The sequence below is a fragment of the Drosophila busckii genome, chromosome 2R (assembly GCF_011750605.1).
Source record: "Drosophila busckii strain San Diego stock center, stock number 13000-0081.31 chromosome 2R, ASM1175060v1, whole genome shotgun sequence".
NCBI lineage: Eukaryota > Metazoa > Arthropoda > Insecta > Diptera > Drosophilidae > Drosophila > Drosophila busckii.
In genome coordinates this window covers 16,413,397-16,425,779 of record NC_046605.1, presented here as the reverse complement: position 1 = coordinate 16,425,779, position 12,383 = coordinate 16,413,397, and positions in this window count along the sequence as shown.

Genomic DNA, 12,383 nt, shown 5'->3' with positions numbered 1-12,383 from the left:
ACGGCAGCTACTTTCTTTCTTTCTTTTATTTTATTTTACTTTATTTTATTTTTTTGTGAAGAGTATTTATAGCGCACGCAGTTAGCGCTGTAAGATATATGGCCTCTAGTTGCTGCGCGCATAAAAAATGGCCAAACTTTGACGCCGACTGTGGCCGGCAAAGTTTTTAAAGCGTTTGCGGCGCTAATGAGACAAGGCTTCAATTAAACTCGACTGCTCGGCCCAGAGATACGCTGTAGACTTATAAATAAACAAATAAGCTAATTTAAGAAATTAAATGTCCACAAAAAATAAAACTTAAAAGTAGCATTGTTCATTTAAATGATTAAGTTAAACTTCACTTTACTAATCTCGTATACTTAATATTTGTAGTTGTAATAATTGTTATAATTCTGCAGACTAAATATGCCAATGTAAAATAATTCACTTACTTATAAAAATAAAAAGCAATATTTATTATATTAAAGAGATTAAAACTTCATTGAGACGGCGTATACTTAATTTTAATTTAAAGACTTTAACACTACAGATTAAATGACTGTATATAAATAATATATAATAATATAAGAAATTTAATAATAAATACTTATTAATAATAATTCTTTTTTGACTTTTGCTTATGTTGAAAATTCTCATTATTTTATTTTACTTTTCGTATTTATTTTTCACTTAACCGGTTTTATTAATCTGCTTAAAATTCATAAATAAAATTATAAATTCATTATGATAAATGAAATATAAATGTGAATAATTAGTTTGTTGGACTTGCTGCTGTGCAAATCGTTTGCAGCGTATATGAAGTGGCCGAGGGAGAGTCAAATAATTCATTTTTACGCTTTTGTTTGTCAGGCCACGTTTCGTTTTGTGTGCGCGCTGCTTTGTGATTTCTTTTTTCGCTTCTCTTGTTGTTGTTGTTGTTGCTGGCGCTGCTGCGCTTATCTTAATGGCTCAAAGGTTACGCACAAGGACTAAAGACAAAGTGCGGCGGGCCACTTCCGATGCGTTCACCCTGCTGAGCCGACGGTCAGTTTCAGTTACAGTAACAGTGAAAACGCAGCTGCATACAAAATGGCGGCAGCTTGAGTATGGCAAACGCCCGGCGGCATTTCAAGCTGTGCCTTTGATTGTAGTTGGTGTATTTAGATTAGGCTTGTGCTTTGTGCGGCTTCGGAATTAGATTTATGAAACGAGAGTCTCGATATGGCGTAGGCAGCAGTGGCCTCAAATTGTTGTTGGGCTCAATTAAACTGGCACGCAGAATTAAGCAAACAGCCGCAATTTGCGTTAATGTGCGTGAAACTTTTGTCGCACACCCACATTGAAACATAAGTGCTCAAGCATATGGAAGGACACGAACTTGTGGCTGAGTTACGTTTGCGCAATTGTAAGCCAAAGAAAGTAAGCAAGTGTATGTGTGTGAGTGTGTGTGTGTGTGTCTGTGGCATGAAATTGCCTGCAACATGCAATTAAAATCGCACATTTAATTAATTTGTGAATTACACTGGGACTGCGACTTGTGCATGTGAGTTCAGGTTCAGCTCTCAACTCAACTCATTTGCTAAATCAAGCATGCACCACTTAAATTTTCATTAGACTGCTTTCTTTGACTGCAGCGTATACGCCGGTGGGTCGGGGCGGGTGGGGCAGGTGGTGCGGTCTGTGGCAGACTCTCTTGAACCGCAAGCAGCGCACTTTGTCTTAATGATGTTAAAGTGAATTTAAACATACGTGATTTTTACGTGCACTTTGCAGTAATTGCAATCGACTAAAAACTTTTTAAACACGCATAGCGCTCGGTCTGCTCCTATATAGCCCAACATATTTTTTGCTCTAATCAAGCGCAAGATTCGCAGCTGCAGTCAAGCCTTTTACACACATGGCTTAAATGTATATATGTGCATGTGTGTGTGCTCACGTATTAGCCATAAATATTTGAGACATGCGACAAGAGCTTCGGCTTTGGCTTTGGCTTTGCCGTCTGCTTTACTTGGCATATTGACGCTGCCAAAACGAAATCAAACCATAAATTTCACACGTTCGAGCCATGTGCAGACAGCGAGACGCAGTTTGAGTTGCAGTCGACAGAGCCACAGAGAAAATCGATCGAGCGACAAGCATTAGCTACCAAGTTGCGTATACTTCATATGCATATATTGCGTATACGCGCCCGTAGTTCAGCGAGCCTAACTCACTGCCAACTGTCATATGCAAAAAGCCACGTGCCAAAACTGATGAGCAGTCGCTGCTATTATATATAGCATATGTCTGCTGTGTGTGTGTGTGTGTGTGTGTGAGCGAGACAGACAGACATTCGTTTTGACAGTTCGTACGCGGCGGACTGCAAAAAGCAAAAGTTGACCAAATCGCATAAGCGTTGATGGAAAGTTTAGCGCTCGAACTGACAGCGCTACTATCGATAGCAGCGCACTGAATTTAAAATATATAATAATAATAATAATAATAATAACATTTTAAATTAGTGTGCATTTTAGAAAAGTATTTTAAGTCAATTGTAGCATAAGACAGCCCAACTTACTCAATAATTGATATGGATAGCGTTCTTCTTGGGGAAAATTATTAATAGTTTGTCTATGCCGTTCACATGAAGAGCCACGTCTGTTTAAAGCGCGCTTTAGTATAAATAGTGTTCTAAGAATATTCATTACAACAATTTTCACAAATAATCATTTACTATACTGCACTCACAATATAGATGTGACCGAATCTGACTCACTGGGAAGATCGATTTGAAGAAGTACTCGAATGAGCGCCCGTAATCGAGTATTGTCCGTTTAACCTCCGAGCTCACCTATAGTGCATATGCGGACCACATAGAATTAAAGTTATTATTTTTGATCCTAATATGAATCTTTTGTTGCCTCTAGGTCGTTGTAAGAGTGCGACATGGCCCGATCAAGACTGTTCCACGCTTCTATATGACTGCTACGCATAGATTATAGTACACACGGTCTCAAACTCAACGGATGTGTGTAACATTTACTTCAGGATCGAACAGTCCGCCGCGAGGATATCATAAATTTTAATATACTCTCAGTCACGGCTAATTCATGTGCAGGTAAAGGTTATAATGATATTCCATAGTGCAATTGTTAGTATACAGAAAGCTTTTATGACCAGTAACTATACCAGACAGAAGGTACTCTGCGTAGAGCTCAGCTCCTCGTGGAATTGAACTTTGTGTAGTTGTTTTGCCCTCTCGATCTTACTCTACACAATCGCAAGTGTCTCATAAATAATTTACTTGATCGTCTCACTTCTAATGACAACTCAAAATAATAGTGATTGCCCTAGGAGCTAGCCAGCATTACCCAGGTTACAAAGTCACGCATTCTGCAACAGAGGCCCCCATGCTGTATACGATCGGAGGTCTCTCAGCTATCGCGATGCCTCTAGCTCATTTGTAATCCGCCAGAGTATTACCTATCGATCCGAGATCTGACTGCGACGCTAATGTTACGTCAGAATAGATCGATTGCTGCTTCCTCCAGATAGAGGCGTGATGATAAAATTTAACAGCACCAACATACTATATATAGCTTAAATTACTATGACAGATGCTACTGGCTCTTGGTTTAGAGTTACATCGACTCACTGCTCATTTCGCGTTTTTAGCCTAAGGCTCTATTCGACAGGCCTAAAGACATTCTGTGATTGTTTTTTTAGACCAGCGGCAACTGGTTGTGTGGCCTCTATTACATAATCACAATTAATAAAACATAAACACTTGTCTCTCAATGCTCCACCTCATAGAGTGCCAAATAGTGATCTAGGTGATGTCTTAACTTTATAATTTGACCAGCATAGAGCCTTAAAGAATTGCTTGGTTGTGTCTCTTTCTTGTTTATATAACGGCGTCTAATTATTACAGATTATAGCTCTTTTCCTTTGAACAACCTCCTGGTATCAACATCTCGATAGCACAACCTGCGTGGTTTTAGGTGCTAGAGTTATGCGCGTGTAGTATTGGGTGTACTAGGTAGAGGCTCTAGCAGGACTTTCACGAAAAACTGGATAGAAATCATGACAGTTTATACTATATTATAGATACATAAATAAAGTTATAACAGTGGGAAAAACGTTGCAGCAAGCTGCCTCTTTAGAAAGAATTTCAGACTAAAAACGCTCGCCGAGTCCGTTCATAAAACGTTGGTAACGTTCGTTGAGATATTGAGCTGTATCCGCCATAATGTATCTTTGAGTTTTTTCACTTGATTTACCTAGCGTATATACTCGTATTAGTTTTTCAGTGTTCGCTCTGACGCGTCGGAGCTTGAGGCAGATGCTGGAATGCTGATATTGCTTCTCAAGTAATCTCATGCGGCCTATATCAGTTAATTGGCATAATACATAGTTATGGATTTCAATTTCGTGAGTCATAACATCCGTTCCATAGTCTCGTTGTTCTTTGCATAGCTGATATTATTCACCCCTAACTATCGGTTATATTATATGTGACATACATACTACTTATGAAGGTGATCTACATACTAGACACACATTGCGATTGACTCCACTATCGGACATTTCAACCGGTTGACACTTATCTTAATATATGCAGGAACATGTTTTTTTCATTAGAATTCGCATCCTATTCAGTTTCTCATTACCTTATTAACTAGAGAGCTTCGGAGCCACAAATAGCACAATCAAAGCGCCCTGGGAGCGTATATAGATGAATTTTTTTACAAATAATAAACTAGACTAATGCTTAACTCCGCGTGTCCCGAAAGCAACAGTTTTGACGTCTCGAATAGAATGAAGCCTGTGTGATAACGTAGACACGAACTCATATAGCTTGATCTTTGCATTTAAGCGTTTATATCAATAATATCTGAATGGTAATTTAAGTTTACAAATCCTCCGCTCACATCTTAGATTGCTAGACAAGAAGTACATGGCGTGTCGTGCCATCATGTTTCGATATACGGTGTTATCTTCTATATAGACTGATGTAGTAGGCAAGCTCCTGGTCAGCAAACGATAATTCCGGGCTCCCAAGTGTTTAAATTGTCACACTGAATATAAATATTACTCCTACACTATCTTATTTCCATTATCAAACTGGCATTGTCCGTTAAATGTTCCTATTTGCCTCAATCTGGAAGGAATCTTTTATTATTCCGTTACATAAAAATGGCCCTTAGAAGTTATGTAAATAACTATAGGGGTATATCAAAATTGTCTGCTACGCCTAAAACTTTTTGAAAAAATTCTTACTTCTCAATTGCATTTCAGCAGCTCAATTGTTTCACCTTGACCAACAGGGCGGCTTTGCTGAACATAAGTCTACTACGCACCAATCTACCGAGTTTTCGTCAAATGCGGTAATCAAAGGTTTTTCACAACCAAAATGCAGGACTGATGTTATTTATACTGACTTAAGTAAAGCATTTGACTCTGTTAATCACCGTCTTCTTGAATAAATTAAGCTTGATGGAACTTCAACCAATTTTCGAAATGGATTTCCAATTACCTTAACTAACAGAACTCAGAGGGTGATTTTGAAGTCGGCTGTTTCCGAAGCCAGTATTCGTAACGTCTGGTGTCCCTCAAGGTAGTCATCTTGGCCTTTGCTCTTTAACCTATTTATTAACGATCTTCCCCTCAGTCATTTTGACATTTCCCAATATTTTGATGTATGCTGATGATGTGAAGCTGTGTCTATCATTTAGAGACATGTTATGCAGTACTTTATTGCAGACCGATCTTGATTGCTTTTTTAATTGGTGCAAAAATAATTTATTAAAACTTAATTGCTCTAAATGTAAAGTCATTCCATAGACTCTCGCCTCACATCGTCAACTACTACATGGATCAATTGCCTCTCAACAGATTATCGGAGGTTAATGACCTGGGTATTCTCCTTGATAGTAAGCTGAAGTTTGACAAACATGTTCCTTAACTGTCAGTAAGGCAATTCAAGTTCTCGGCTTTATCAAACGATGGGCTAAAGAATTTAATGACCCTTACACAACTAAACTACTTTATATATCTCTTGTTCGACCGATTCTTGAATATGGATCTTGTATTTGGTCTCCACAATACTCGAACCACCAGATTAGTATTGAATCTGTTCAAAAAAAATTTGTATTATTTGCTTTACGTGGCTTTAACTGGGTTCCAGGTGTTGATCTACCATCTTACTCTAGTAGACTACTTTTAATTAATCTTCCATCTTTAACTAATCGACGAATCATGCTCGGTGTCATGTTCATGATTAAATTAATTAAAGGGGAAATTGATTCTTCATATTTGTTGGGTCAACTTAATTTCTCGGTTCCTGTTAGGGTATACTCGAAATTTTGTTTCCTTAACTCTTAACTTTTGCACAACTAACTATTTACTGCATGAGCCTCTTCGAGTTCTCTGTGCTGATTATAATAAACTTTATTCTGTTATCAACACAGAGACCTCAGAGTTTATTACTAAGCGGTGCATCTTAACTTACTTAAATATTAACAATTAACTTTAATCCAGATCTGATTGGGTTATTCTGGGTTGTCCCCAATCCTTGAACAAAGGTTGGTCTGTTTTTAACACTCCCAATATTTAAGGTTTTAAAAATAAAGATATAATTATAAATTACCTTTAAATTTAATTTTACCTATTTTGTAAATAAATACTATAATGTAATTTTTTCTTTCGCTGTCAACTGCTCTTAGTTGACATTAAATAAATAAATAAATTTGGATTTAAAAAAATTATGGCGCGTGTTTAATTTCAATTCAATTAAAATATCTAAAATCAAGACTTCTTTATTTTGGAAAGTTTATTCAAAAGTGAATTATTTTAAAGCTCGAAAGCGTTTACAACTAGAAAAATCATTGCTTGAACTCATGTATTCGTTTGTATTTTTTATGTGGGCAAATAAGCGCAGATTATATAAATTAATCAAATACTTTTAATTGAAAAAAGTAAAAAATATTATTTTTCATTTTTAATTTCAGCTACATATACATCGATATGATAGCTAGTGTCATCGCTATTTTGACCGCTCTTAGCTTCTAACACTTTGAGCCGCAATTTGAGCGCTGTCAGCTGCCAGGCGGAGCCGTCAAGGAAACGCAGTCAGCCAAGCGCAGTAGCAACCACCGCAGCTCGCGGGCACTCACAACTTTGGTTTAATATGTACGTATGTATGCGTGTGTGTGTGTGTGTGTTGTGGCATTAAATAAACACAGAAAAATCAGTCGAGTATGCTATATACAAAAGCAGATTTCAGGCTTTATCGCCTGCTTAAAAACGGATTTCCCACGCCCACGCGCAACACACAGACACACACACGTACACATATACAGGCTCCAATCACAACCTTATCGAATGTTAGACATTATCGTTAGATTTTAGTGGGCCAAGGAAATTAATTTCTTGAGTAAACCATGTACATGTTGCTTAGCGTGTGTGCAAGCGAGAGCGACAGAGAGAGAGAGAGAGTGAGCAGCTGCCCCAACATGTAATTTTCTTCGACTTACATGTGTGTGCGTGTGTGTGTGTGGGTGATTTGCTCATAATCTGCAGCTGCAGCGCTGCTATCGACTTTGAGCTGCGCTGTCTTTAAAGTTGACGTTATTTCGAAATTAAATTTATGTCTGTGAGAGTGAGAGCAAAGTCTTGTTAATATTTGTGGCACATAATTAAATTTTTGGTTGCTAATGTCGTCGCTAATGGCACTCGGCTATAAATTTGTGGCCCAACGCTATAAATTCCTATAAGATTGCCTGCCAACAAACTCATATGTGTGTATATGTGTGTGTGTGTGCGACTTATGGAGCCCGCAATTAGTTTTCATTGACAGCGCAAATCTCTGTGTAAATCGCAGCGGCTCGCACTCAAATGGCGCATCATAATATATTGTTTTCTTTTTCTTTTGGCGTGGCAGGCATTAGGGCCAATAAAATGCCGAATCGCATTGACAACAAGCTGATTTCTTGTCAGCACACACACACACACATAAATACACAGCGAAAATACAATGGAGTTCATTTAAGATGTTGGATTAGCTGCCTGGAAACCTTTTCTATATGCATATAAAGATTACTTCTAATTTGTTCGGGAAACAATTATCTCAAGTTAAATTATTATTATTTTTTAATTCAAATGTAACGATTTATTATATTTCGAACCAACTCAAAATCAGCTTTGAGTTTGGGGAATACAAACTTTTTTTTTAGAGGCAAACAATTCTTCAGCTACGATTGGATGATTTTATGAATGAATGAATTAAATGAATATTTATATATATTTGGAAATAACTCTAAGCATTAAGCATTGAAGGATTGAAATACTTACAAAGTGTGGAAACATGATTGAGTATCTAATCCAAGCATAACAAAAACTGTAGAAAGATTCTTTAGATCAAACTTAAGAGAAGTAAAAACGTAGCTGAGATCAAAGTTTGGGAAAAAGTTGATAAATGGGCTTATATCTTTTCATATTATTCTATGTTATTCTATATATTATATATATTGTTTTTTTTTTTTTACTGCAGTCTGACAGTTGCTACAATTTTTGTTGTTGTTGCTTTTTCTCCCAGTGTATTTGCGAAGAAAGCACAAGTTTGTGGCATTTACTGTTTGTGGGCCTGGTTAGTTACTTTAACCAAATATTGCCATTATTATTACTATAGTATTATCATGTGCGTGTTTGTGTTTGTGTATTTTGTGGCTTAGAACTTTTGTGTGTGCACGAGAATCAAAACAAATTACTGCGATCAACAACAATTGTCATTTGTTATCCTATTATAACAAGCGACAAGCGAGCGAGCGAGCGACCGAGCGAAGCGAACATTTAGGCAAACGTTTCTCTAATACAAAATCGAGCTTTGACCGCTGCTGAAATTTCCAAGTAATAAAGCAATAAATGCTTAGCCGGACGGCTGAAAGTTTGTTTCGTGAGCTCGCAGGGAAACCCCAAAAGTGATAAATAAATGCTGCATAAATATACGACAAATTTATATAAATGGGGCTCGGGCTAAGTAGCTTTGGGCGAAAGGTCAACCCTATGTTAATGTTAATGGCTAATGGCGCTGGCTCTCAATGGACATTTGAATGCAATTGCCACCTGGCTTTGAGCTGGGCCGCATATACTAAAAGCAAACAAGCGCATTATCAAACAAACATAATGCAAATGCAAATAAGCCAATCGGAAGTATTATGCCAATAGCCAATGGCCACTGGACAATGGTCAATGGTCAATGTACAGTTCACATAAAAATTGCACACACACACACACAATTGCTGTGGCAACGTTGATAAGCTGTTGTGAGTGCGGTAATTGTAACTGCCGATGGGCAGACAGTCAAAAGGCGAGAGCGACCTCAACTCAAATCAACTCAACTCATATTACAGCAGCTGTCTCTTATGAATATATATATACATATTTATACTTATATCTGGTTACTTGTGGTCACTTGAGGGCACTTGAGTGCGATTTTGATGTTGATTGATAATGTGCAAATATTACAGTTGATTTCGCATTAGTTTCAGTCAGTCAAGTCAGCAAGCATATTGAGTTCGCTGCTGCTGCATCTTGATTTATTTCGTCTAGACAAACTGTTTATTTATAATTCTCTTTTTTGTTATTGTTTTTTTTGGCTGTCCTTGTCTGGCATTCAATGCATAAATACACATTTTAAATATAAGCATAAATTACTTATGGCTAGGCACGTTTTATTTTGAGCATTAAGTAGTTTAAGCTAAATTATGCATGAGCCGTTCGGCGTTAAATTAGCGTAAGCATAAGCTTTAAATTATTGCCAAAAATTAAATAAATTAAATATTTATGCAATGCCAAACTTTATAAATAGTTACATTTGTTCTTTCTTATTTATTTAATACTTATATATTTATTTGTGTTTCATTTTAAGCACTTAAGTTTACAATTATTTGATTACTATTTATTAATTTTTTCATACCTACATAATTATATTATTTATACTGGAATTCGTTTCTTTATTCAATCAATTTTAGTTAATTAATGCATTGCCACACATTTTTATTATTATGCAATATAATATTGTTTAATATTAAATGTAAATCATTATTTGTTTTTCTTTATTGGCATAAATAATTTTGCGCATTTTCTTTTGTACAGATTTTTAACAATACCAATGCAACAGTATTAAATTGCTTATTTACTTAGTAGTTAATTTTTTTTAGGCATTTCCGCATAAATTTTTTTAAATTGCTGCATAATTAAATTATTAAAATATGTAATGCTTTTATTTAAATCAATTAAATTTAATGCTCTGTTATTTTATGGCTACATAATTATATTTAGTTAGTAAGAATTTGTTGCATTTAATTAAATTTAAATATTGATTATGAATTTGTCTGCTAATTTATGCGTCTGTTTTTGATAGACATGCCTATTTTAGTTAGAGCAGCTTTATTTAAAGCATTAAGCTTATTTTAGTGACCATCGATGTGAAATGCATTTATTTATTTTGTTTGTTAGGAAACGCCCACGTAGTTAACTAAAGTATTCTCATGCATCTTCCATTGTCTTGTTTGTGTGTGTGTGTGTGTTTGGCATTGCTTGAAGGCGTTTTAAATGCTCAGATTAATGGGAAATTTGTCAGCGCCCAGTCTACCCAAAAGCTTGGGCCATGCTTCAGCTTCACTGAGCACTTTGCCATATGGCGCTAAGCATCACAATATGGCCACAGTCAATGCAAAAATGAGGTCAACTATGGACTGAGGCCAAAGCGGCAGAAGTTAACACAGGCAAAAGGCAAACGCAAGCGCTTGGGGTGTGTAGGCTTAACTTTGTTTAGCTGCTATGCAAAGTATTTTAATTGAATTTGTTGTTATGAAAAAAAAAAAATAAAATGCGAAGTGTAAAGAAAGTTTTTTTTTTTTTAATATAAACAGGGCTAACATTAAAGGCAAACATTTATAATAAACTAGCTGCTAATTTACTTTAAATAAAACACACACACACACACATATAAAGCGGCTGTAGTTGTATTTAAGTTGCTTTAGCTGTTGACCAATTCAACGACTGCTGCTGCTGTTGCTACAGTTGGTTTCACACAGGCTTAGGTCAGGACTCTTTATGGGGCAGAGCACAGCAGCGACAACGGATTTGCTGGCTGTCTGCTAACCTTTGTCAATTTATGTGTTTTATTATTAAACTCTGCCACCTGACGCACATTTAACAAACACACGCACACAGAAACACACACACAAACACATACTTAAGGCATTGCGTGTGTGTGTGTGTGTAAAGGGGCAAGAAATAATTGGCCAAGTGTTAGGCCGTTGCGTACTTTACAGCCCAACAGCTGAAAAATCAATTGAATTGTAGATGCTATGCATGGGCGTAGCTAGTAAAGCATCAAGGGGGGTTACAAGCAAATTGAAATACATTTTAATGAATTTAATTCTTTACTTCATTTAAGTAAAAATTCTTATTCTTATTTATACTAAGTACTGCTGTTCCCCTTTATGCTAAAATCTGCCGTCCCATGGCTGCCACAAACGAACTCTGGCACACACTTGCCACTTTGGCAAGCCAAGTAAATAAAAACATCGTAAAGTAGAGTAAAAGAAATAAAGGCGCTGCAAGCTAGTCGACGGACTTTTATACACACGATTGAATGCGAAATTTATGCGGCGTAATTTATGAAAACAAAAACCGGAAGCTATAATTTTGTATCAGTTTCTTTTGTGTGTCGGTGTGTGTGTGTGTGTTTGCCTTACTCCTTTCGAGCACATTATCTCGCTTTGTTTACACTCACACACACTAGCAAATTTATGCTAGCCAACAATGCAGCGTCATCGTTGTCACTGCCAAAAGCGAAAGAAGCAGAGCATGAGAGTTAGAATGTGTTGTCTGTTATTTGCGTTGGCTACTTTTGCCTAGTTAGACAATAGCAAAGCGCATTATGGCCAACAAAGTGCTGGTAGCCATTGTTTCACTTGGCGTATGCGCAATTTATTTATCACACTATCACACTTTAATTTCAAAATCAATTGCAGTCAAGCGTGGGCAAAGTAAAAGCAAAGTGAAAGCGCTTTGCATTCTTGACAGCAAATTGAAGTTTTGCAAATGAAACTATGCCACGCCTTTGGGCGTGTGTGCGTGAGTTGCTTTCAATACTTCAGTTTCTCATTCTTTTTTTTTTTTTTTTTGAGTTGAGCAGTTGTAGCCCCATTTAGTTTTTTCCGTTTGTTTATTTGCCAAGGCATGAGCATAAAAATCACGCACAAATAAAACGCTGACGGCGTCTATTTCCGTTTCCGTTACAGTTTTGAGTTAAACAAAATGCCAAACGGATATATTACAATTTTAGTAACGCACATTTATGGGAAAAAAGGGATAAGTTAGCAAACACTAGAACAAGCCCAGACCCAAGCCCA